Consider the following 24053-nt stretch of genomic DNA (forward strand, 5'->3'; position numbering starts at 1 on the left):
CAATGGACGTGTTGCCTAATGCACTGCGGATCCAAAGAGTGATATGCAGAGTGTGGCAGAGAGCCAGGAAAGCAAAGCTGCTTTGGCTGCAAAATAAAATAAAATGCAATAAATTGGCTGTGAAAATTCTGCACTGCCTGTTGAAGGACTAAAATTGGACTTTATCGTCCTGTACCTGAGATTAAAAGAATGCAAACCACACAGGATTCAGATTGAGACTCTGCAGGATAATAGACAACAAAGGGACTTTTTTTTCACGTCAAGTTGAAAGTGTTTGTGGAACAAATATTATGCAATCAGGAAAAAGATCAGTACACAGCTGTCGGCGACTAACAAAGCAGACAGAGCACATTATTAGGCAGCAGTCAGGACAAAGAAAAAATACATTTCTTTATTCCTGTGTGACAAAAACAACCAGCCTGTCCCGAGTCCTGCCCTCTGCCCATCACACAGGCTTTTTAATAGAGCTGTTCAGGCATGTGGAAGAACTTCAATTCGGAGACGAAATGTCCCTTACTCAGCTTCAATCCGAACAAATCCGTGTCCCTCTTGTCACTCAACCGACTATTTCATTAAACAGAGCTCAAACACGGTGACGCGACACAGTCCAGCCCTGCAGTCCACGGAGGAAAATAACAAACAACCACTCCACGTACCTCTTTCTTTTAGGGCATCTTGTAAATGGTAACGAGGAATTTTACACATTTATGACAGTACGTTTTGTCATTCATCATTCTTGATTTATAAGTGTGCACGCAAAAGAACTCAAACTGATCATTTCATGGATTTATGGGACACAAGTTCATCATCTTGGCAGACGAAGACAGTGTTTCAGTGCTTTGTTTTAATGCGTGCTACGATATCTGTGTGCTCCATGTTTTGAAACAGGTGTGTTTGAAAATAAAGGATGTGACTTCTGCATTAAAGGTCCATCATCCTGCTGTCACTGCAGTTCACACTATCCTATCTGTGCAGCCACAACATGAAGAATAACACGTTAAATAGAAACAATACAATTCTGCTAACAGGTGAGGCAGCTCATTAATCACAGCAGACACACACACACACACACACACACACACACACACCTGCACTCTAACACCTTCAGCCTGGGCTCCTCCATGCTAGCTTGTTTCTGTTCTCCAGCTTGGTTCATGAATAAAACCACCAAACCAAGAAGACAAAAATCCAGCCTCTTGATTGTGTGTTTAAACATAAAAACTGTGACTGCTTCACAGGGTGCGTTTGATTTACCTACACGCCCGTCCCAATGTTAAAGCCTGCATGGTGAAGCTGCACATTTTGAAAATGCAATGACGGCTCAATAAAAGTCCTTTATGAATGTTTAGTGTTGAAATAGTGTGCAGATGAAACACATGGAGAAAAAGAAAAATTAAAGATGAACCTCGACATCTGTCCAAGAAAAGCAGAATGCAAAAAGATTTGTATCAGTTTGGCATAAAGTCCTAAAAAGATCAAATAAGTAATTTGTCACTTAATTTAAAGATTCATGTCGACAGTTACATAACATTAAATATTCTTTCTAGTCTTTTCCATCTTTGAGTTTTGTTTGAAAGTAGCTAAATGCCTGACGTCTGTTCCAAATAAAGGCACTGACACTAGAAGGTGTCACACACACATGCACACACACACACACACATGCATTAGTGGAGAGATGTCTCAGAAGGTTCTGCTACGTTGCTACGTAGCCCCTCCCCAGCAGAGCAGACTAACTTTCATATTTTGATAAGGCGACCCTCCGGTTTCCTACAGACTATCACGGCGCCCGTGCGACCTCAGAGTTTCCGTTTAATCTCGTCCTGTTCACCAGCAGTCGTAGATTCATGTTCTGTAACACCAGAGACAGAAGAGGGAGGATGAACCACACGTTATTTCCATATTCGCTCTCTGTGCTGATCCTCCTGTCAAAGTCTCTCTGCTGATTATGGAAAATGGGAGTTAATTGTTTCATCTCTCATCTACACTCTGTTCCATCAGTTGCAGAAGGCGAGTAGCGGGGGCCGTGTGTCTCTGAGATAATGAGAGATAAAACCATGATGGATCTGGCAACCCGCTTGTTCAAGCTCACTGGGAAACAGCACAGTTGCAAGTGGCAAGCCAGCGCGTGAACTGTGAAAAGAAAAAAAAAAAGGACTCCGATCCAAAACCTTGCGGCTGGCTTTGTTCGATCTGCGAGAAAAATAAATGGAATGAGAGAGAAGGAGAGGTAAGAGGAGAACGGAGAGAAAAATACAGAGCAAATGATGTGTGTGTTTGTGTGTGTGTGTGTGCTCAGTGAAACTATCATTAGGAAGAATTTCCCAGGGCTTTTGCCAGGTTTCCATTAAATTGGTTATTTCGGACACTGAGATCATTTGCATGCACACACACACACACACACACACACACACGCAGCAGTGAGGAAATGAACATTATTTGAAGGCCTCGGTGTGTAAAGTCTTTGACTGTGACTGTCGAAGAAAGTGAAATATGCCACATATTAAAGAAGGGGGAACAGTGGTGGGAGGAAAGTGGGTGTGTGCACATTCATGTGAAACGGCTCGACTCCTCCCTTCACTTTTCTGCAGCCCCGTAATGCCAACAAACGGCACAGCATGAAAGCGGCTAAACGGATTATTAACCGGATTATTAACGAGCGGGCGTGAGAGGATTAGCTGTGTTTCTTTGAAGTCGAGCTGAGGAAGAAGAAATTTACTTGGAAAGCACTCTCTCTCTCTCTCTCTCTCTCTCTCTCTTTCTCTCTCTCTCTCTCTTTCTCTCTCCCTCTCTCTCTCTCTCTCTCTCTCTCTTCTATTTGCTTTCTGCCTTTTTGCTATTTCAGAGTAAAGGAAATAGAAACACATCTTTAATCACTGGTTTCAAGTGTTTTCTTTTATTCATTGAGCAAACCCGTCTCATGCATCTCAGATGTACATTATGGGAGCTTTGCAGGAAAACCATGGAGCTCACTTTGACAGTCAAAGGAGATCTGTTATGCTGACCTCTATCATGAATGATGTCAGTGCGGCACACCTGTTGAGTAGTGTTGTAAAATCCTCCCCCCCCCCCATTTCAAAATGCTTCATTTCAGCTGCCGTCTCTTTAAGGCCCGCCTCCCCCCCGCCAGCTGTCCGACACCTTCTCTCCATGCTTTGCTCTGATATGTCGACAGAAGCGCCGCTTGTGTGAATGCAAACGAAACATTTTGAGAACCTCAGTATGAAAACAGATTTGACTCCCATCATCTCAAGTGTTGGAATGTGTTATCAGAAAAAGCAGCAAGATGCAGGATGAGAAGAGTCATGACGACAAGTCGGACCAACAAAATGACAAGTGGAAGAACAATGATCCTGCAGTGTGTTTCTGTGTGGACTCGGACTGTCCCTCTAATGGAGTCCTTTAGGGCAGCAGCTTCAGAGCGCTTCTCGCTGGGCTTGTTGTTGCCAGGTTACAAAAGTCAACCTCCACTCTCCATGGTAACAACCGTTTTTAACAGCTCAGTTTGTTAAGTATTTGTTTTTTATTCAGGAAAATGTCACTGAGAAAATGTGAACTCAATGAAAAGGAAGGGTCTTGATGTGGAAATTGTACTCTGGTGACATGAGTTTCTCCTCCACCATTGTTTTTTTACAACGCTGATATCAGAAGTCTCGCCCTGTCTGGGTTTTGATTCGTCAATGAGGGAGAAGCGACATTGGCGAAAGCCACGCTGGTCGTAGGGTCGAGCTGTTTTCAACCTCAGGACGCTGTGCGCTGAAAACACCTGCATGGTTTTCTTACTGAAACCTTCCCTGCACAAAGCGCCCTGTCTGTGGACGCACGCCCTTACATGATTATTTTTCTTCACAAGCGGCCTCATCTTACTGGTGAGTCATCCCTTCACATTATATCACAAGCTCATTTTCTCCATCTCTGTGTTTGGGGTGAGTGTGTATAAGAAGATAATCCCAAACATCATCATCCTCTTTTTACATCATATCTATGTCACTAATTAGCGTCATCACTTTTATTTATTTAAGACTTCACAAAGCTCCGTTGGCTCTGACGCAGACACTAATCAGCGCTCTGAAGTCTTTCAGCGTGTTTTTAGGTCAACCTAATCACCTCCCGATCAAGAGTCCTCGGGGCCCTGCGTTCACAACATCCGTCCAAGAGGAGCACATCAGCAGGGGACGCAGAGGTAGGCGAGGTCGGCAGGGTCGCTGCGTGTCGTCCCAACACTTCAGAGGAGAATACACAGCACACCACACACAGAGCAGCAGTCCGTGCTCACAAACAAACACAGAACACTTGACTGAAACTGTTTCCTCGCTAGGACTCAGAGCAACATCGTTTATTATGATCGCAGCAAGATCATGAGGCACCTTCAAGTTTCACACGATGACAGCGATTAAATCAGTGTATGTCCCTTCTGGGCCTCTGTACATGAGTGCTGCTGACTGTGTCTGTGTCCTTCTCATGTAAATGTTCTGTCACAGGTGTGTATGTTACACAAAAACACAATTTGGTACTTCAGTCGTTAAATTTGGTTTGGTGAATTTTTTTCGTCAAAAAAAGTTCATTTCTGACCCTGCAGTAATATGTTGAGCCTCAGCAGCTGTACAGCAGTGGTGATTGGTTGTAACGAGCAGGCGTTACCATGGCAGCTGTGAAACCAAACCGTAACAAGCAGGTTTGTATCCCCACTCGTCATAACTTTACTTCGGTCTCATTTTGTAAAATAAATCCTGAAAGAATCGCATCGTGGAGACCGACACTGACAAAAGCCAAACATCAGAGTTTAGTGCAGTGAAGTGGTCCAGCATGCATGAAGAGATCAGCTGCATGGGACAAGGAGCCACACAGGGAACAAGCACCTTACCAACCGTGTGTTTTCAGAGAGGTCGCGGTCATATATCTAATTATCCCGCTTTAGTGTCATATGCATTATACACTGTAAGCAACTCTTCTCTCCAGTGTGTGCATGGCCCACACCGAAATTCAATACATCAATGAGGCCTCAGTTTGCAGTCCCTGCAGAGGGAGAATCTTTGTTTACACTCATTAGTCAGTATTGATTGAAAACCACCCGAGTGAAGGAGTTTGATTTCATAGTTCAAAGTAACATAAAGATGATGTACAGGCCGCTCCGCTGCACTTCACTATCAAAAACTGTGCAGTCCACTGCTGACGGAGATTAAAGCTCTCGGCTATTGTGTCAGCCTGACACATCTGACGCTGGATAACCGAGACCTCTTCAGCTTTGCCCTCCCTGCTGTGATCCCAGATTAGCCACCTTGCAGAGTTTTTTAGATTATTTTCAAGTGTGGCCCTGTTAACCTTCGGCTAACCGATGGTTAAAAAGCGGGATTATTTGGGAGCCTCGAGCCATCCCGCAAAGAAAGCTGTGAATTCGTAATGTGACCGCTGCTGATGCTGTAAAGCCTGCTTGAAAATATACTTTCCTTTTTTCAGTGCCGCTGACTCCCATTTCCAGCACGCTATGATCAACCTCCTCCTGCCTCCAGCTTTGACATCTTCACCAAGGCTCAAGGGATTTCTGTTCCCTTGTATCTGATGTGCTGTGTCCTAGAATCAGCATCACTCAGATCATCAGACTTTAAAAAAGAAAATCATAAACATCATCTACATCCGTGTCAGTAGGTCTCTCGCTGCCTCTCCATCTGGATGGTTCGAAGCGATATCATGTTTGTGCCTCTGTCATCTGCACAGACTGATGTGAAATGGCAAGTCGTCAGAGCGACAATGTGCTGTGGGCGAGGAGTGTTTGTCATTACCGAGGAGCCCAGTGTGTGTGTGTGTGTGTGTGTGTGAGTGTGTCTTGTTTATGAGTGAGTGTACATTCAAGAGTATATAAGGACAACAACAGGCTATCAGACAAAGCTCAAGTGAGAACGATGACCTCTGGCACAGCTGGCTCCCTGGAAAAAAACGCAGCTGCTGTACTCAGACTGAGCTGCTAACTTGCCTCAACTTCATTTGAGGCATGTAAAACTTTTACACTCTAATACCCTTGCACAACATTATTCTATGCATTTTAATTAAAGTTGACCTATTATTCTGATCCCCCATTGGAAAACTCACGGATAGTGTTACGACGCTGGATGCCCAAACTAAACTGTAATGCTAAGATGAGTCAGCAGAGGGCGTTAAAAACAGCGTGTCCTGAAAATGACGTAAAAAGTTACCAGAATTTCAAGAGTCGATCAAAACGTCTTACAGCCTCTCTTCTCATTTCCCTGGTAACCCTGCAGCCTTTTGCCCCACTGATAATTCAAGACAGCCGGCCAATCAGAAGAGAGTGGGCATGCGGGGGGGTTGGTCAAACGGTTTCAGGCAGAGGCTGAAACGAGGGTTTATACAGATGCCAGTATCTGATAAACGAGGAGGGGTGTTTCATTCAAAGCTGCTCTAAAAGTTTCATAACATGAAAGGTGAAAATATAAATGTGAGATGGGATCTTCAAAATCGTGCAATGAAAAGATGCATAAATGCTAATCGTGCTCTCCTGAATGCATGAGACATACACGTATACTGACGAGGTGAGCATATATAACACATACAACACAGTGATTGTCCTTCAAAGTCATAAAAACGTTTGCATGCGTTAAATGAAAGATAATGGGGGGGGGGGGGGGGGGGGGTTAGTGGATGTGAAAAGCTGTTGGGGAGCGCTGAAAGTTTGGCTGATGTGAATACGTTTGTGTGTCCATGTGTGTGTGCCGCCTGCTGTCAGTGACGAAGCTGCTTCATCACAACAGGCCGCATTAATAAACTCTGACAAATCAGTCAGTGACAGCCAGTGAAACTTTCTTCTGGCCTGGTTTGTTGATTGTCTGTCGTCTATTCAGGGGACTTTTCTCTGCAGCCGGTGGAGTATAAATGTGTATGAATGGATGAGTTGATGCTGATGGACATTTTACATCGCTGCCTCTACCAGCAGGGTGTGAATGTGTCGGTGTGCTTCAAGCATGAGGATCCAAACAGCCTTTAAAAAACTGCAAAACTAAACCACCTAAGCTGTTTCATGTACAGTCCTCTATGTGTCGCTGTCCGTGGTGCTGAAAAACAGAAGGCTCCATTTGAAAGTGTTGCTTTCCAACAAACATAAACAACACAAGCTTTCGGACCCACAGCGACCAGGACTACAACCTCTGTACATGTGACGTGTAACACAACCGCTTGGCCACCCCTGGAATCCTTCTTTTTAAACTTTTAAGCACGACAGCGAGTTAAAACTGCAAAACTAAATCATCTAGGTTTTTTTCCATGTGTCGTTCTGTGGAGAGACTCTGAGTGTCGCTGAAAAAAAAAAAAATCACATTTTCATTTTGAAGTGTTGGTTAAGCCGTTACTTTACAATGATGTACATCATGAAACACATAAAAAAAAATGCGACGGGACATAAACGACACAGACAGTACAATAGATGATTCCTATCTTGTCACATAATGTGCAACGCATCGTAAAAATGCCGCCTGAAGTTCAGTCGTCACAGTCGTCACGCTCCTACCTTGCTGAATTTAATGTGACACATTACTCGGCGAAAGTAGGTATAAAAATACTCCGGGTGCTTCGACTGATGTGGCTGTTTTGAGAGCGACTTTAAGCACAGACATTAAGCCCCAAAGCACAAATTAGGAACAAGTCTCAAATCTCGTGCTGACAGCTTTTATTAGCCTCTGCAAAAGGAGGAACGTCGACGACTCATGCATGTGTTGTCACTCTGTCAGCGTCTGAATGCTCTTATGTCAGATCTCTGTCTCTGTCACAGAAGACAAACGGCTGAGAAGCAGACGGGACAGAGAAGGAAATGATTCAGGAAAGATGATTAATAATAATAATAACATTAAGGATGATCTGTGGGAAGCAAAAAAAAAAAACCCCGTGTTTTTTGTAAGATTCAAGGCCACTCTGACGTGTAAGGATGAAGTGCAATAAACGATGACATTGGCAGAAAAAAAAGGTGTAGCAGCCAGCACTCGTCTCCATCAAAGAGCTCAGCAGTTATCACTGTGACGGATATGATGCACATCATCGCCGTCTGGGCGGTGACACCCTTACATGACCGCGGGGAGGAAGAGGAGAATAAAGACAGACAGTAACAGGGATTGGCAGATGTAAATCCGCCCTCAGAGCCAGTTCAGGGTTTTCATTTATAGCTTTTTACTGTTTGTGGGTGGAGTTTTGTGTCATGTTTTAACCTGACATTTCTATAAATTGAGCAGCAGCAGGGTCAAAAATTCAGTCAACAGCCTTTTGAGTAATTTCCGATCATAACACTTTGAAAGAGAAGTGTCCTTGGATGTGTGCAAAGCAACAACACTCCTCCAGGAGACGACTGAGTGCTGCACAGGTGACAACACACACCAGCCTTCACTTCACCTCCGCAACATTAATGATGGAAGACAGAGCAGGTGTAAAAGTGGCGTTCACCTTGCTTGGCTTATAATCTCCTCTCCCTCATCTCTCTCTCCCTCATCTCTCTCTCTCTCTCTCTCTCTCTGTCTCTCACTGCTGCTTTTTCATTTTCTCCCCTCGGCTCACTCTCCGTCCAGATAACTAATCCTGCAGCTTTGCAAGCTGGAAAAGCAGGTAAGCTGCTTTTTTTTGTGTTTGAGTGTCAGAAGGTGTGTGTGTGTGTGTGTGTGTGTGTGTGTGTGTGTGTGTGTGTGTTTAACCGACATCAAGGTAAGTCCGGATACATGAAGACTTTTATAAATTTTTGATGATTTTGTCCAATAATTATCATTTTCATCTCGACTCTCGTCTCCACTTTCAGGGGGAAATGTTTTTCGTCTCGATGTCTTCGATTTTCATATAGAAAAAAATAAAAACCTCTGGTGTTGAAAAATGAAGCCAAAGCGGACGCACACAATCCTGCAATTCCGGTCCGGTGTCCACTTGAGGCTGCAACCAGGAGCCCCGGAAATCGCACACACACCACAGGCAAAGAATGCACACACTGTATGTGAGACGGCTCTGTTTACATTATATCAACGATACGTGTTGTTCGTAGTTAGCCTCGTAGCTGACCTGATTAACAGGTGGGCGTGATGTAACGGTTTGTCAGCAGGAATAAAACCCGCCTCAGCTCTCAGCCTGCCGTTAGCTTGACTGAAGCGTGAGTTGATATTTACAGACGTGGGGAAAAACTCTTTGTGCTTTGTGAATGCAGCTTTTACACCTGGTTGGTTCCACGATTGCATGTTTACTATGTAAATCCTATCAAGGTTGGTGTCCCACTTCTCCACTTTGTTCAACGTTTGTTCAAGGCTAACGCTAATATCAATGCTAACACATCCAGTCAGCTGCAGTTTGACTAATGTTTACCTTTTATTAAATAGATAACGATGTGTACAAACTGTTTACAACAACAACTGTTTCAAAAATGATGTAAAAATAACACTCTCTCTATCACATCTTTACACGCTAGAAGCTAACACACACACACACACACACACACACTTACAGTCCCTCGCTCCGAGTCCCCGAGGAAACAGCCATCGCTGTAAATTAGGATCATTCTGCACAGCGGCCGACGTACTCTAATGCACAAAACTGTTTGAGCCTCTCCCTCGCCTTGCTATCTCTTTCTCTGTCACTCTCACACACACTTAAAAAAAAAAAAAAAAAAAGACACACACATTATGAATAGCAAAACCTCATGGGACACTGAGCCACTGACAGCCCATTACAATTCCACAGAGACTAAAGATGGTTTACAGTCACTCTAAGGACACATGTGCACGTAAACACACACACACACACACACACACACACTCTGTCGACCATCCAATCTACCCAGGGAGATGTGCAGCATCTCTGCTTAGCACAGCGAGACACTGGAGGCACTTTAATATTTTTTAAATTGAATTGTGACAATATAGTGTAGTGCTTTCCGCTCTGGACACTGACAGTAAAAACACTTAGATACACTTACATTAAGGCTGCATGATACACCCATCAAAGGCCTAAATCACTGCACAAGCTGGCAATACATAACATGACTGGAGTAGATTCACTCCACTCCGTCACACCCAAACTGACCGAGTCAGGACTGTGAGCTGTTGTGTCTCAGTTCACTGGATCTCTGCCCCACCGTCCCAAACAAGTTAACGCCTCACATTAGGAGAAGTCCAGGATAATGCACAGACAGCAGGAGGGAAAGGGAGGGACGCTAAGTGACGCCCCCCGTCTGTTCCTGCAGGGGGCGCTGGAGTCTCTGTGCTGGAAATGCTGTCTCAGGCTAGCTTTGAGTCAAGCTAACGACAGGCTGAGAGCTGGAGCTGAGGCCACGCCCACCTGTCAATCAGCTCAGCTACACGCCTCATTGTGAATAACTCTGATCCTTCATCCAATCAAAACTGATGAGTCAGCAAAACATTCCCCCCCCGTACAGTGTGTGTGGATGGAGACATGAGCTAATCACACCTATTTGTTTTTTTGAAGCAGGCTGTAAACATGTTCATGTCTGCTGTAAAAACAGGCTGTTTGAATGGGTGTGTATGTGACTTCCTGTGCTGCTGCAGCCAGCCTCTAGTGGACACTCCAGGAACTGCAGGATGTTACACTTCAGCATCGGCTTACAGGAGGTTGCTGTTTGATCTTGTAGCATTCAGAGTGGGTTTTCTTCATGATAATGTCAAAAATAAAATTGATTATTTTCAACAAAATGTACATTAACAATTTGCTTTTGTTGTTTTCCTCCGACGTTAGGCTCTCCTTTTTCTACAGTGAACAGACACACATCGAATAAACCACACTATTCTGATCACGAGAGTATTAATCTTCTGTTCTGTTTGTGGACAACAGTAAACATGTTGTGATCCTGGCTGCAACAGAAAGCAAAACAAAACTATGTATTTTATTTCACTGAGTAGAAAAACACAATCTTGGAGCGAATATCTGCGTGTTATTTAAAAAAGCAAGACTGGATTCTGCATCTTTTTTTTTTTTAATTGCATCTTTTTGTTGTTGGCTGACTTTTGAAGTCAGGTGTTGCATCCTTTCATTCTGTCGTCATTTCAAACGTTATTAAGCTTTTAACCCGGGCGTCATATTGGTCCTTCGAGGAAATCTGTTTTAAAAGGTTATTTGTCATTCCGAGAAAGTCTTCAGATGAATGATGCTTTATTGAAAACTCTGCATCCTGGACCATTTCACCTTGAATTCTTCTTCTCCCTTTTTGGCTGTAAGACAGAAGCGAGCTGCTTTTATATGCAAACAGTCGGAGATGCTCGAGACTCGCTCAAGACTTCAGGATATGAAGCAGATCAGTTTGAGGTGTTTCCTCTCACCTTCCTCTGTGCACACTCAAATCTAAATAACCCCACGTGTTTGCATAAACATGTCGACAGTCTGTAACAGTCTGTGCTCATGTGTGGAACTGAGAGATTCTGTTCTCACAACGTTCACGCTCTCATGTTGTCTTATCGGCCGGATTTTAAAATGACTCAAAAATTAAATCTGAAAAAAACAAAAAAAACCCCACAAGAATCCTTCATTGTTTGATTTAAAGGTTGTTATTATCAGAATGATAGGTGAATGGGAAAAACAATGTTTACTGCCATTTCTACTTGGAAATAAAAGCAGCATCCTCAACACACACATACACACACATACACACACACACACAAGCCCGTGTACAGTAGACAAACATAGCCACAAACCACATCATTGTTCTTGCCTTCTTCGCACTTCACGAGGCTTTCTTTCCCCTGACATTTCTCTCTCTCTCTTTCTGTCACCTTCCTTTTTTCATCCGTCTATCGCCCACCCACTGTACACACACACACACACACACACACACACACACACACACACACACACACACATACACGACTCCCTGTCTGCATGTCTCCCTTTGAGAGGAGGGGAAGGAAACACACAAAACACTATGCCCCCGTTGTGTGTGTGTGTGTGTGTGTGTGTGTGTGTGTGTGTGTGTGTGTGTGTGTGTGTGTGTGTGTGTGAGTCAGTAAGTAAACATGTAGTGAATACTGTGAAATCATGACAGCAAAACAAGAAGCCAGAGAAGAGAAGCCCATATTGTGTCTTTGCAGGAAACTAAAAATCTTTGACTGAATCTATGGGATGCATCTCAACCCCTGCTGCAACATTCCCACACACACACACACACACACACACACACACACACACACACACACACACACACACACACACACACACACACACACACACACACACACACACACACACACACACACACACACACACAAACAAGCAGGGGGGGAAGGTGTGGACACTGACTTTTTTCTTGTTTGTATCTCTCGTCCACATTTTCTGCCTCAGCTTCTCTTCCTCTCTCCCTCGCCTATTCTCATTGGTTGAACCGTATGATGCACATTTTTAACAACACAAACAAAAACTAAAGCCAAAGTAAATAAATAGAAACAACCCCCCTGTTTCTAGGGCATTTTTTGGCCCTTTGGCCCTCCATTGTTTTAGGACGGCTGAAGAGAGACGGAGGAGAGAGGGTGGGCGGCAACATGCAGGAAAGAGCAGAAGTCAGATTTGAACCTGTAACCGCTGCCTCAGCACGTGGAGCGCACAACATATCTGCTAAGCTATCAGTGCTCCAACCACCTCCCTTACTATAAAATAAGCCAAACAGGCCGATGAGTTTCTTTTCATTAAAACAACCTGTTGAGTGATCTTTGAGCCCCAGAAAAATGTAAGAGACGTAAGAGGGTCTGAGCTGCAGCTTATTACGATCAACAGATCGAAGGCAGACGTCAGGTGAAGAGGTGCACAGGTTGATGAAGCCCACATGGAGTTTTCAGCCAGGTGGTCAGGGTCAAAGGTGGCGGTCCACTCTTAATCTCCCAAACTTTGAGGGAAGTTTTGTGCGAGTGTTTTATTCTTTCCTAAAGTCCAAACATCAAGTGGCTCGGAGATATCAACCCTCCGCTTTTCACGCCCCTCTCCGCCCCCACACAGAAAGGCCCTTTGCTAAATGACTGCACAGACCGCACTCTGTTTGACGCTGCTCACCTTTGGTGCGGATGCTCACGGTAGAAAACACACAACCTTCACAAACATGACGTTGATCTCTTTTACTCTCATCTCTGTGGGCTTCTCTCGCTGTGGTTTTGGAGCAACTTGAGTTTTTTTTCCTTTCTTTAATTTTACACACTGAGGGGAAGTCTAATTTAAGGCGAGGGACTTAGTCATAGAAATCCCAGAATAATTAAAAGTCTTAATCAAAGGTTAAACTCTGCAGAGCATATTTGCACAAAGAGTAAGACCGGGGATTTGTCCGTCTTTCACACTGGACGCACATTAGGAAGGGATCTGTTCATGGCAGCGAGCAGCAGCAGGATTAAAAAACAAGCAGAAAGCGGAAGGCACACAGCTGTCTGCCAGATCAGAGTCAGCAGCTTTGTTGACCCAGCTACTCACCCCGACCTCTTCATAAGAGCTTTTGTAGTTTTCACTTTTTACACTGCCATAGCAACCAAACACAGCTTCCTCTTTGGCTCCTAACAGACAACATCCATTATTCACACAGTCACAGGCAGCTCTGCTCTGGCAAATACAAAACAATGTGTTTTTGTGTTTTTTTTCAGTTTGAAACAAGAAAGTAAAGGTGTCATTTTCAGGAGCGTCTGACAGCCAGGATGGCAGGGATTTTTTTTTTAAGGGGAATTTAAATGTTGTTTTTTTGGACACTTCTGTTTATTTCAGGGAGGTAAGCTACCGGGCGAGTTACTGCAACTGAGCAGAGATTTCTTCAGTGATGTTTTGTTGTGGAGTAAGTCTCAGTGTGCACGCCCCATGAACAGAGGTCGTAGCCTTAGAAAGTGGACGGCCCGGGTTCAAATCCGACCTGTGGCTACTTTTCCCGCATGTCATTCCCTACTTCTCTGAGTCTACCCACTGTCCTGTCTCTACCATAAAGGTCACATGTTGCCCGGAAAACTTCCAGACAAATCAGATTTATTCATAAGCGATAAAGAAAAATAACTTAACTGAGATTTTAGGTTTTTTTTGACAATTATAACAAGATGTTTCTTCCAAACATGAAGGTTATGTTGTTTATATGATAGTGAGTAATTGTGAAAAAAGAGGTCGACACATCGCGTAGGTGCAGGGCCATGAAAAACACGTTTTTATTTACTTGTGGTTAACACGAGTCCACGCACATTTGTTGTTGCTGCTGTCGTTTTTTGCACATCTTTGCACGGTATCTTGAAAGTTTTGTAATTCTGTACTTTTATTTTTAGCCCTTTTTTTTCCACCACATGTGAGAAAGTGAAGAAGTGAGGCCTGTGAACGACTCAACCAGAGGTCTTCTGGTGATATTTTAGATATTTAGAATGTAAAAATGATTTTCAAGGGATAAACATAATGAACTTTATAACACTGATCAGGAGAGGCAAGCCTCTCTCTTCAAAGCCAAGCAGCTCATTTTGTACCGGTTGTTTTTTGGCTTAACCTCGATCCAAAAAAAATCATGTAAATGCAAAAATACAAAAGTTTTTTTATGGCCTCCGGACAGGAAAGACCTGATTCTTGAGATACTCCAAAGTCGGAAGGATCTTCCAACACATCTCCCCCCACCCCCCACCCCCCACCCCCCGTCCTCCAGCAACTCTTTGGCACCCGCGACCACTTCTCCCAACACCCCGAGCCAGCTTCCCATTTTCTTACCGTTGACCCAGATAAGTGTGAGTGAGGACTATTGTTCAGAACAGCAGCCTGTGTAATTTCACCATTACTCTCAATCAAAGACAAACACCCATTGGGCCTAGGACAGTGTGTGTGTGTGTGTGTGTGTGTGTGTGTGTGTGTGTGTGTGTGCCACTGGACATTGTAGTGTCTGAGACAGAGTAATAAGACACCCTCAGCAGCAGCCCGAGGGGCCAGACAGCTGAATGAGGAAAAGAAGATGAAAAGAAAAACGAGGGAAGAAACAGACACAGAAAGCAAAAGGAAGGAAGGAAAGGAGAGGAAGGCGGAGAAGAGGAAGAAAAAAAGAGCCGAGGGGATAAAAAAAAAAAAGAAGAAGAAGAAGAAGAAGAGAGATTTTAAGAGAGTTAAAAACAAACAGGGGAGAGGCATGCGTTAGGAAAGTTCGTCCGGCTGGGATGAAGAAGAACGGGTGCAAAAATGTGAAATGGAGCACCTCAAAAACCATTATGTTTGCACACTGGTGTTAGGATCCACTCCGACACACACACACACACACACACACACACACACACACACACACACACACACACACACACACCACTCAGAGAGGCTGCTGGGCATCTTAGTGTTGCAGGATTGTGCATCTCCCATTTCTCCAAGCGATGCACCATGCAGCCTTAATCTGTTAAAGGCTCCTGCTTATAACCTCCTCTCACACAAGCATAAACACACACCACATTTCCCCTCCGGCTAAGTAGTATGTAGGTGCCATGGGAAATTCAGATGGATTGCGTGCAGCTAACACGCACACACGCACGAGCGCTAACAAACAATCGGGCAGGCGCTGTGCGAGGATGGACACAGCTTATGCAACCTTCGGGGATTTAGCTGCTCCTTGCTTGTATTGCAGCATCCAGGAGCCCGGGGATTTGATTTAATAAAAGGATTTGTAAACTGGGAATGAGAGCACAGTGGGAGGAAGGACTGAAGAAGAAGAGGAGGATATGGATGTGGTGGAAGAAAGGGCAGCGAGAGCGCAAGGATAGTGATGGTGATTATGATCGCAGTTATAATTCTGATGAATGATGATGGCGCTGATAGAGATCACTGTGTTGATTAGAATAATAATGAGGACTTTTTTAATGACTCTGATGATTAGGATGCTGATTTCACTGGTGCTCATGAGGACAATAAAGAGGAGCATAATGACGGTGATGATAAAGATGAGAGTGGCTGCATGGAGATAAAGGCAGAGCTCAAACACAGGAGCTCTCACACAGACACAAACATCTCTCATTTCTGCCTGACGACTCCCAAACAAACTCTTCCATTACAGAAGGACATTTGATTTAATAATGATGAAGGTAAATCGTGCCTCTCAAACCTTGTCAACAGGGAATAAATGTTTGAGTCAGAGTGTTTCCTCTTGACTCATCACAGGCGTGTTTGTCAGACAGCACGCTATTTCATCTTCTCCAGCAATCATTGTTTCTTTGCTCGGCAAACGGGGACTTCCCTTCAGCCCTGTGGGCTTATGGATGTGAACAAATTGCATTCTAATCCTAAAAATTACAGACACACACACACACACACACACACACACACACTTCTCAGTCTCTTCATAAATATTTTAAAAATCTGAAAGCAGTTTTTTTTTTTAGCCTAACTTGGCTGTGACGTATGTGACAGATCCGATCTAATGACGGCACAGATGAAGAAAAGTTCTGGCATTAAGGCGTCCATGAATGCTGGTTTATCAGTAAATTACCAACATTACTGCACATCCAACACGTGCATACAATGAAGCTCAGCAGTGACGGCCCACTTCCTCTGCAGCTCTGCTTTAAGAAATTAATTTCCCCGTTCAAATCCTGATATAAAACATTTCATCATCATCCAATGTCATCCAACACATTTTAAAACTTCGGACTCTGCCCTCACATGCAGCCTTTAAAGCCGTAGTAAAGGATCACTGTTCATTAATGTGTAACTGTGCAGCTGTTGTTTTTGTTTGTTTATTCGTTGTTGTTTTATTCTTTTAGCTGATTTCCTTTTTCTTTTTTTTCCATCACTTTTATTGCATCTCCTCTTCTACGCTGCGAACTCGACGTCACTGGAAATGAGGGAAGTGTCAGTGTCTTTCGAGTTAAAATAAAGGTTTTGTATTTAATTGAATTGAATGTAACCATGACAACCAGCCACTCCCATACCTGTGACTATAAAACATTTGATTTGCTGAAAAAACAACAGAGGAAAAGTCAAAGATACAAAACTGTGTACATGATCTTCTTCCAGGGTCAATGAACTACACGTCCCACAATGCATTGGGAATAATATTGCTTCTTCTTGAATGTAACTTTAGTCAGTGTTATTGTGTTTATACTGTTAATACAAATGTGTGAATATATATTATAACATTCACTGCATCATAACAAGGTTATTAGTACATTTCTTGTTGGCTAACTACTGAGGGATGTCCCACTCTACGATTGTGGGAAGTGTAGTTCTTTTACAGTATAAACTGGGTTCTTCTTGGAAGGAGATTGATGTCATAACAGGAGCATGAACCATCGTTTCGCTCGTGGTCGCTAGTAAAAATGTAAATCCGCTATAGGGAGAAAATAAACAGGATTTTTACCTCCAGATCTACGCAGGTGAGATTTATTCAGACCTCCTTTGAATAGATTCATAAAGTGGGGCAGTCTTGATTGGAGGTCTTATCCCTCATGGTGTATTAGAGATCCACGGCTGAGCACGGCCTCCTAAAGGTCTCACATTATTTCAACGCGAGCGACGGCGTGTTTGCACATCAGTTGTTTAAAAAGAGTCTTTAAATGCCACAGCTCTCCAACTACAATAACTTAAATCTGCGCACTCAGACGAGTGTCAGAGTTTGACAGGCGTGTCTTTTATGTGAAGTTCCTCAAGGCGGTGATCTGAGGAGGAAAGCTGGGGTCTCACATATTCAATCAGTTTTGTTAATCAGTTTTTAATAAAGTGATTTACATAACCATCAAAACAGCCGCTCTGTAATTACGACGTGGTAAACACGGCAATTTCCTCAAGAGGCTTAATCAGATTGATCAAACTCCTTTAGAAATAATGAGTGAAGTTGTTACTCCTAATTGTTTTTCATACACTTTGTGTCTTTTTTGTTATGGAAAGTAGGGACAGGGACGGTGTCCAAAAAACTCTGACAGCGTCCACGACCTGGATCAGAGAGTGCTGAGGAGTCACCAGTGTTGTCTTACAGCACTTCCACTTCCTGTCGTGGTGATCGTTTAGTCAGTTTTAAACTGGTGTGAAGGCTTAATATTCACTTTTATCCTACAAGAGTTACAACCAACGGGAGGAGACGTGTCCGGGTCTGAACTTCTCCTCTGGACGTGGAAAACTGTGCACTCAAACAAATAATAGAGAAAAAAAAACTTAAAACACACACACACACACACACACACACACACACACACACACACACACTGGGGGAAGCATTAACGTGCAGAAGGGGAGGGCGACCAGACACACAGACTTTTTTGTTTGGATAGAAAAATGGCGTGTTGTGTTGACGGAGAGTAACATTAGCAATAGAGAAGCTGAGGGATTTAAAGCTCCGCCTCAGCTCTGACTCCGTGGAGAGCAGAGAGGGGGGGTTGTCATGGAAGCCACAGGATGACTGGAGCGAACGCTTTCTGCAGGACCGGCCGAATCCCTGAACTCAGAGCGACACGACCCCGAGCAGCAGAGCCGTCAAACCTGAGATGTCGAACATGTAATAAAGTTTGGAGGCATCTGGCAGCATTGATCGTGTTGTCTGATCGCCAATCTCTTCCTTTATTAAAGTCAATACGTATTTTTGCCTTCATTAGATTGGACAACTGAGAAGAGAGAGTGTGATAACAAACAGGGGGATTTGAACCTTTGGCAGCTGCAACAAGGCTGTAGCTTAGCATAACCACTAGGCCCCCTGAAGATCTGCAGCTCTTCTGTCAAAGATGGCTGTATGTGCAGAGATCACAGGCACTGCCAGCGTTAGTGGACACGAGGCCAAATGCATCCAGTGATGCGGTCTCAGCACAGGACGTCGGTCGTTATTTGGTCCGAGACAAGAATCAGATTTCCACGACACCTGGTCAGATCTTCTGCAGGTTTTAAATAGTGTTGAAGAGAGACAGGAAACACAAGGCTGGACTCAAACCCTCGTTCGCTGCGATAAGGACCAAAGTCTCTGTACGCTAGCCGTGCGTCATAACCACGAGCATCCTGAATCAGTGGTGATCTCCTCACCTTCCCTTTGACAGTGAACTTATTCACACCGTCGTCTCTGAGATAACCTGTAAATGAGATTGTTGTTATTTTTGCTTTAAGTGCAAAAATATGGATTAACCTGCAGCGCAGAATCCAGGGTTTGCATGTGCGTATCTGTCAGGGTGTGAGACACAGCACAGTGTGTGTGTGTGTATGTGTGTGTGTGTGTGTGTGTGTGTGTGTGTGTGTGTGTGTGTGTGTCTGTGTGCAGAGCACATCTGAAAGGAGGGGTTTTCTGGTGTAATTGTATTTGTGGTACAGAAGGAGACGAGCTGACTCGAGGCTTGTTAGAAAGTTGGAATGAGCTGGAAGAAACTGTAGATGGAACTGTCTCTCACAGTGTGCCAATGTGTGTGTGTGTGTGTGTGCCAATGTGTGTGTGCAGCGCTGCTGTGTAATTTGTCAATGCCTGGTTAAAATTATCCCAAAAGCTCTCCTCTCCTCTCCTGCATCACATCCATGCTCATTTTACCCATAAACCTGTTCTCCATAAATTACAAAGTACATTCAATTTGCAAACAAATGCAAAAAAGCCGACACCTCCCCTCCTTGTTAAAACCCCAAAATGTGATACAGAAATATTCTGATTTGGGTAGTTATGCATTACAACGGTCTGCTGTCCCTCGATAGATCGCTGCTGTTCATGAGAAGAAATCATTAAAAAACAAAAGTGGACAGTTTCCGTAAGACGCAGCTCCAATCACAGAACCTGGAAGAGTGATCGGTCCGCTCGCTGCAGGAACAAGAGAAGAGCGAGTGAGCCGCCATGTTTGACAGGTTTGAAGGGAGTGCATGTAGCTCCGTTATGTAACGACAGGTTTGTGTAACGCAGGTCAAAAGTATATGAAGCTGCATCTTCCACCAAGCGTCATCGTGTTCATATCTAACCTGAATCAGCGCCTGCCACTCTGCCTCTGTTCCTCCTCTCTCGCTGACCTGCCTCATCCAGGTCGACTCCGCCCACCTGCCAACCACAGACCTGAAGGCAACCTTCACAACGGGGCCCTCAGTCCCCAGCGAGGCTCTTCTGCTCTGTCGCCCTCCTGACGGTGACTCTGCAGAGTCCCTTCTGCACAATTAAGAAAAAGAAAAAAAGAAATCGAGCTCTTTCCTGAACACCTCCGCACGGAGTGAAATGGAGGCGACTTGACGACGCTGCTCATGAAAGTGATGCTGTACTTGCTGATGATGTTAGACTTAGACTAAACTTAAGTCTAACATCATCAGCAGGTTGAGGTTGAGGATGGTGTGTTCTCTCAGACCTGGAGAGGAGTGTTTGTTATCTCTGGTCTGTGCACCCCGTGTTGTTGTCATCATATCTTTCTTTGAATTATTGCTCGTAGGAAGTCATATTTTAAACTCTCAAACCCTCTGGTGATCCATCGAGTGTTTATTGTGACTTTTACCTGTTCTGCACTTTTTTAAGGCTAATTGGTGCAACACACCAGCTTTTACCCATTACCCCTTTTTTTACCATCCTAGTTCCTCTCCTCCTGCCTTTCAGTGCAGTCCTCTCCTTATCTGCTCCAACATATGTCCTGCACTCAGCAAACCTTCTTTCTTATTATTTTTCTGGCTCTTTCAGCTCAGCACTTTCCCGTCTCTGATTTCTATTCAGTGTCCGAGTGGTGGTATTTCTTCTTCTTCTTCTTCTTCTTTTCTAAAAATCATTATGTGCTCTTTGTTACCCTTCTTCTGGCCATTTCCCTTCTTGATACTCTGCATTGGAGTAGAGTAGAAAATTGTGCAGCAATTCAAAGGGAATTTAATGAAAGATTTGTGCCAAGGCTTGGACTGCAGTTAAAGAATCGATCAATGTGTCCAGTAAAATCAAGTACTCTCCATCACATTACACAGGAGGGAGGTAGAGTTACAAAGGACACTGCTATTGGAGCACTTTTATAGGCAAAATAATATTTTTTAATTATCTTTTAGTTATTGCTCAACATATTTCAGAGAGTAAGAAAATGTTCAGCCTGATCGTGTAGCTTTAATGAGTTTGTTTAAAAAGGGGGTTTAGGACTGTGACTAGAGCCAGATATTGGTGAAAGAGAGAGAGAGAGAGAGGTAGAGAGAGAGAGAGAGAGAGAGAGAGAGAGAGAGAGAGAGAGAGAGGTAGAGAGAGAGAGAGAGAGAGAGAGAGAGAGAGAGAGAGAGAGAGCTGGGACAGACATGCAGGAAAGGAGCAGTCAGATTCAACCTGGAGTACGATAGTGTCTGCACACTAACCACTTGGCAGCCGGCACACTTCAAAAAACGGTTGTTTTTTTAAATCCAAAAAGTGTCCTACATACCAGAGCGACCAGTATACCAGTTTAAAATGCTGAGACATGTACCTCTATGACTGCAGGTGCAGTCGCCACCTTCACCGTCTGCACGCTCCAATTCAATGTGTGTTATAAACAGCTGCTTTGCTGCTTACATGATGGGGAACATAGCCTCCTTTTTATATCAGCTTTTCTTACTCATGAGGTTAAAAATAAAAACTGTGGAGCACTGGTAAGTTAGCTAACCTTGTGAAGTTCTGGTTTGATTGCAAAGGAAACTCGTGTCGAGAAGCGGAGGGCAGCACGACTCGAGGCGAGTCGGTCGCAGGATGTGCGTCCTTCTCGATCCTCGATCTCCGTGGCTGAGAGCTCGGCGAGCGTAACAGTCAGCTGCAGAATTACATGCACATGGTGAAAACAGATGAGCTGCACATCTGCTCAGGAAACAAACTTTGTAGATTTTGTTTAACGCAATAGAAATCGTCCCACCGCTGTGGTCATTCATGCACGGCCTTCTCTGACCTGCACCTCAGCAGGGGAAAAATCCTTCCTGCATTTTATCCCATTTTCTTAATAAAGAGTGAGGTCTTTGCTCAATATAAATAATGATTTATTGGTTGGAAACAGATTGTGTTTTATAATCCAGCTTTTTGTTACATGTTTTACGGTAATCCCTGACTAAAAGTCCTGGTTTGAAAAACAGAAGGTCGAGATATTTTTAAACCCTAAAAAACAAACAGTTATAAACCGGCTTAAAAGATAAAAGGAAATTGACTTTGACAGCATCAACCTGCAGCTGCATTTCTGCCAAACTTGAAAAACCTCGGCTCATGTCCAGCAGAGAGAACTGAGAGCTCAAACATTCAACCACCTCTCCATGCAAAGGAACTAACTCTGCAGACAGACTGTATTTTTCCCCGCATGCAGCGCCCACGGATTCTCTGTGACACTTCGACTCAACATATATTCACACAAAAGATCACATAGTCAACCTTTGCACCAAGTCTACAACAAGTCTACGTACATGTTCCCTCACAAGCTCAACAAAGAGCTCAACAACAAGCTGAAACTTTCCGGTCTTATTAAGAAAAAAGGTCCAAAGTTCAACAATAAAAATACTAAAGCAGACAAACTAAATTCGTCTGTGGAATAAGATGGAGACTGATATCAACCCTCACCTGCAAGTCATCGTGAGAGTGAAGGAGGATGGATGTAAAGAATCTGAACAAATCCTCGAGCAGCACAGCAAACATTCTTTAGTGTGCACATCAAATAAACCGAGTCAGAGCATCAAGAGCTCAAATATGTGTAAAGCAATTCACGGTGGAGACGTGAAGAGCAGCTTCACACCGCTCCGAGCACTCTGAAGGTTAGACAAGAAACCGCACACCATGTGACCACGTCAAACGACTCATCACACATTATTCACCTCACAGAGACGCAACACATTTCAGACACGATACACTGTTCATTAACTGGCAGTGGATGCTGTACGCAAACATACACTGATCCATTCACTCGCTCAGATCGTTCACACATCTGTTATCCTGACAACGTCTGACACCGGGGTGATTTCTCTTGCGTCACACAAACACAGAAATGTGCACACCACTGCACACAATAATGACAAGTTGCACATCTGCACTGTGATTATGCCGCCGCCAGCCAAGCGTACGATCAAAGTTTAACGAGGGTGATCCATCACACACAAACACACACACACACACACATCGTGCAGATAATCTAGTTCCCTGATTCGCACACTGATCATCAAATTGATAAACAATGCGTGGTGTTCATACATGTGCATCTACTTTGAAACAGTTGAGAGGATTGCAAAAAAAAAGGAGAAATTATGTTGAAATATCGCCTGCAAATTTCTGCTAAAACTGTTGACACAATCAGTGCTGATTTTTCCAACGACTCAATCAGCTTTGTGTTTTGAAATGAGTTGAAATGGTTCCTCTCCTTCCTTCCAATTAGCATAAAGCCACTGCCATCGTAGCAGAGAGCAGACGCACACCACACTCCGAGAAAGAAGAAGTGTTTCCCACGCTTGTGATTGGTTCACTGCTTCACGGTGTGGCAGCAGCAACAGGATCAGGCGCTTTTTTCACCAGGCAAAGGTTGGACCTCAGTGAATTTACTTATACTGTACGTCCACATTTAAAAGGTCAAAAATTAAAAAAAATATATATATCCATATCCACCACCTGACACCTAACCACCACTGTCATTCATGCACGGCCAGCTCCGACCTCCAGCTCAGCTGCAAGGAGGAGTGGACAACAGGAACATCAGGAATACAAAGGACAAATTCTTCCTGCATTTTATCCCATATGCTCTTTAGAAGGTGTCTCGAGATATCACTTGTTAATGATTGATTGATTACATGTGGCTGCAGGAGCTGGGTATCAAACCCCTGAAATTCAGATTTAGAGAAGTCTTATTCTACGACTGCACCAGGTACTGCTGTCCAGTAACAACCACAGCATGTCATAGCATGTCATAAAAAATGCCAACGATACGGCACCTGTGTCCGTCTGCTGCAGCGACCAAACATCTGCAATGCAGTGTGTCTGCTGATGAGACGGATCTGCAGCACAAAGTTTCTCATCCACAGTGCGAGGGGATGTTCTTTTCATTCGAGCGGTGTTTTACTTAAAGGAATATTAATCACGCTGACTCGAAGCCCCTTCGCTTCTTCACTTCATTATGAGGCATTTACAGGTAAGAAAGCAGCCCTACAGCCAATCTGGAATTAGTATTCAGTCAAAACAGGGTTATAATTATAGAGCTTTCCTCACGCTCACAGGGAAATTA

At 43.9% G+C, this 24053-nt stretch overlaps 2 protein-coding genes across 2 annotated transcripts in view; both read right to left on the minus strand.

Annotated features, from left to right (window-relative positions):
• Window positions 1-24053, minus strand: part of LOC306821220 (neural-cadherin) — a 243339-nt gene that overhangs the window by 186826 nt on the left and 32460 nt on the right. The window lies entirely within an intron of this gene.
• mtss1lb (MTSS I-BAR domain containing 2b) overlaps window positions 8482-24053 on the minus strand; it is a 223060-nt gene continuing 207488 nt past the window's right edge. Inside the window, exon 15 of the transcript XR_013778760.1 lies at window positions 8482-8514. The gene's annotated coding sequence lies outside the window, so the exon portion shown is untranslated. The remainder of the gene's footprint in view (window positions 8515-24053) is intronic.

This window comes from Symphodus melops (assembly GCF_947650265.1).
Source record: "Symphodus melops genome assembly, chromosome: 3".
Taxonomy (NCBI): Eukaryota; Metazoa; Chordata; class Actinopteri; order Labriformes; family Labridae; genus Symphodus; species Symphodus melops.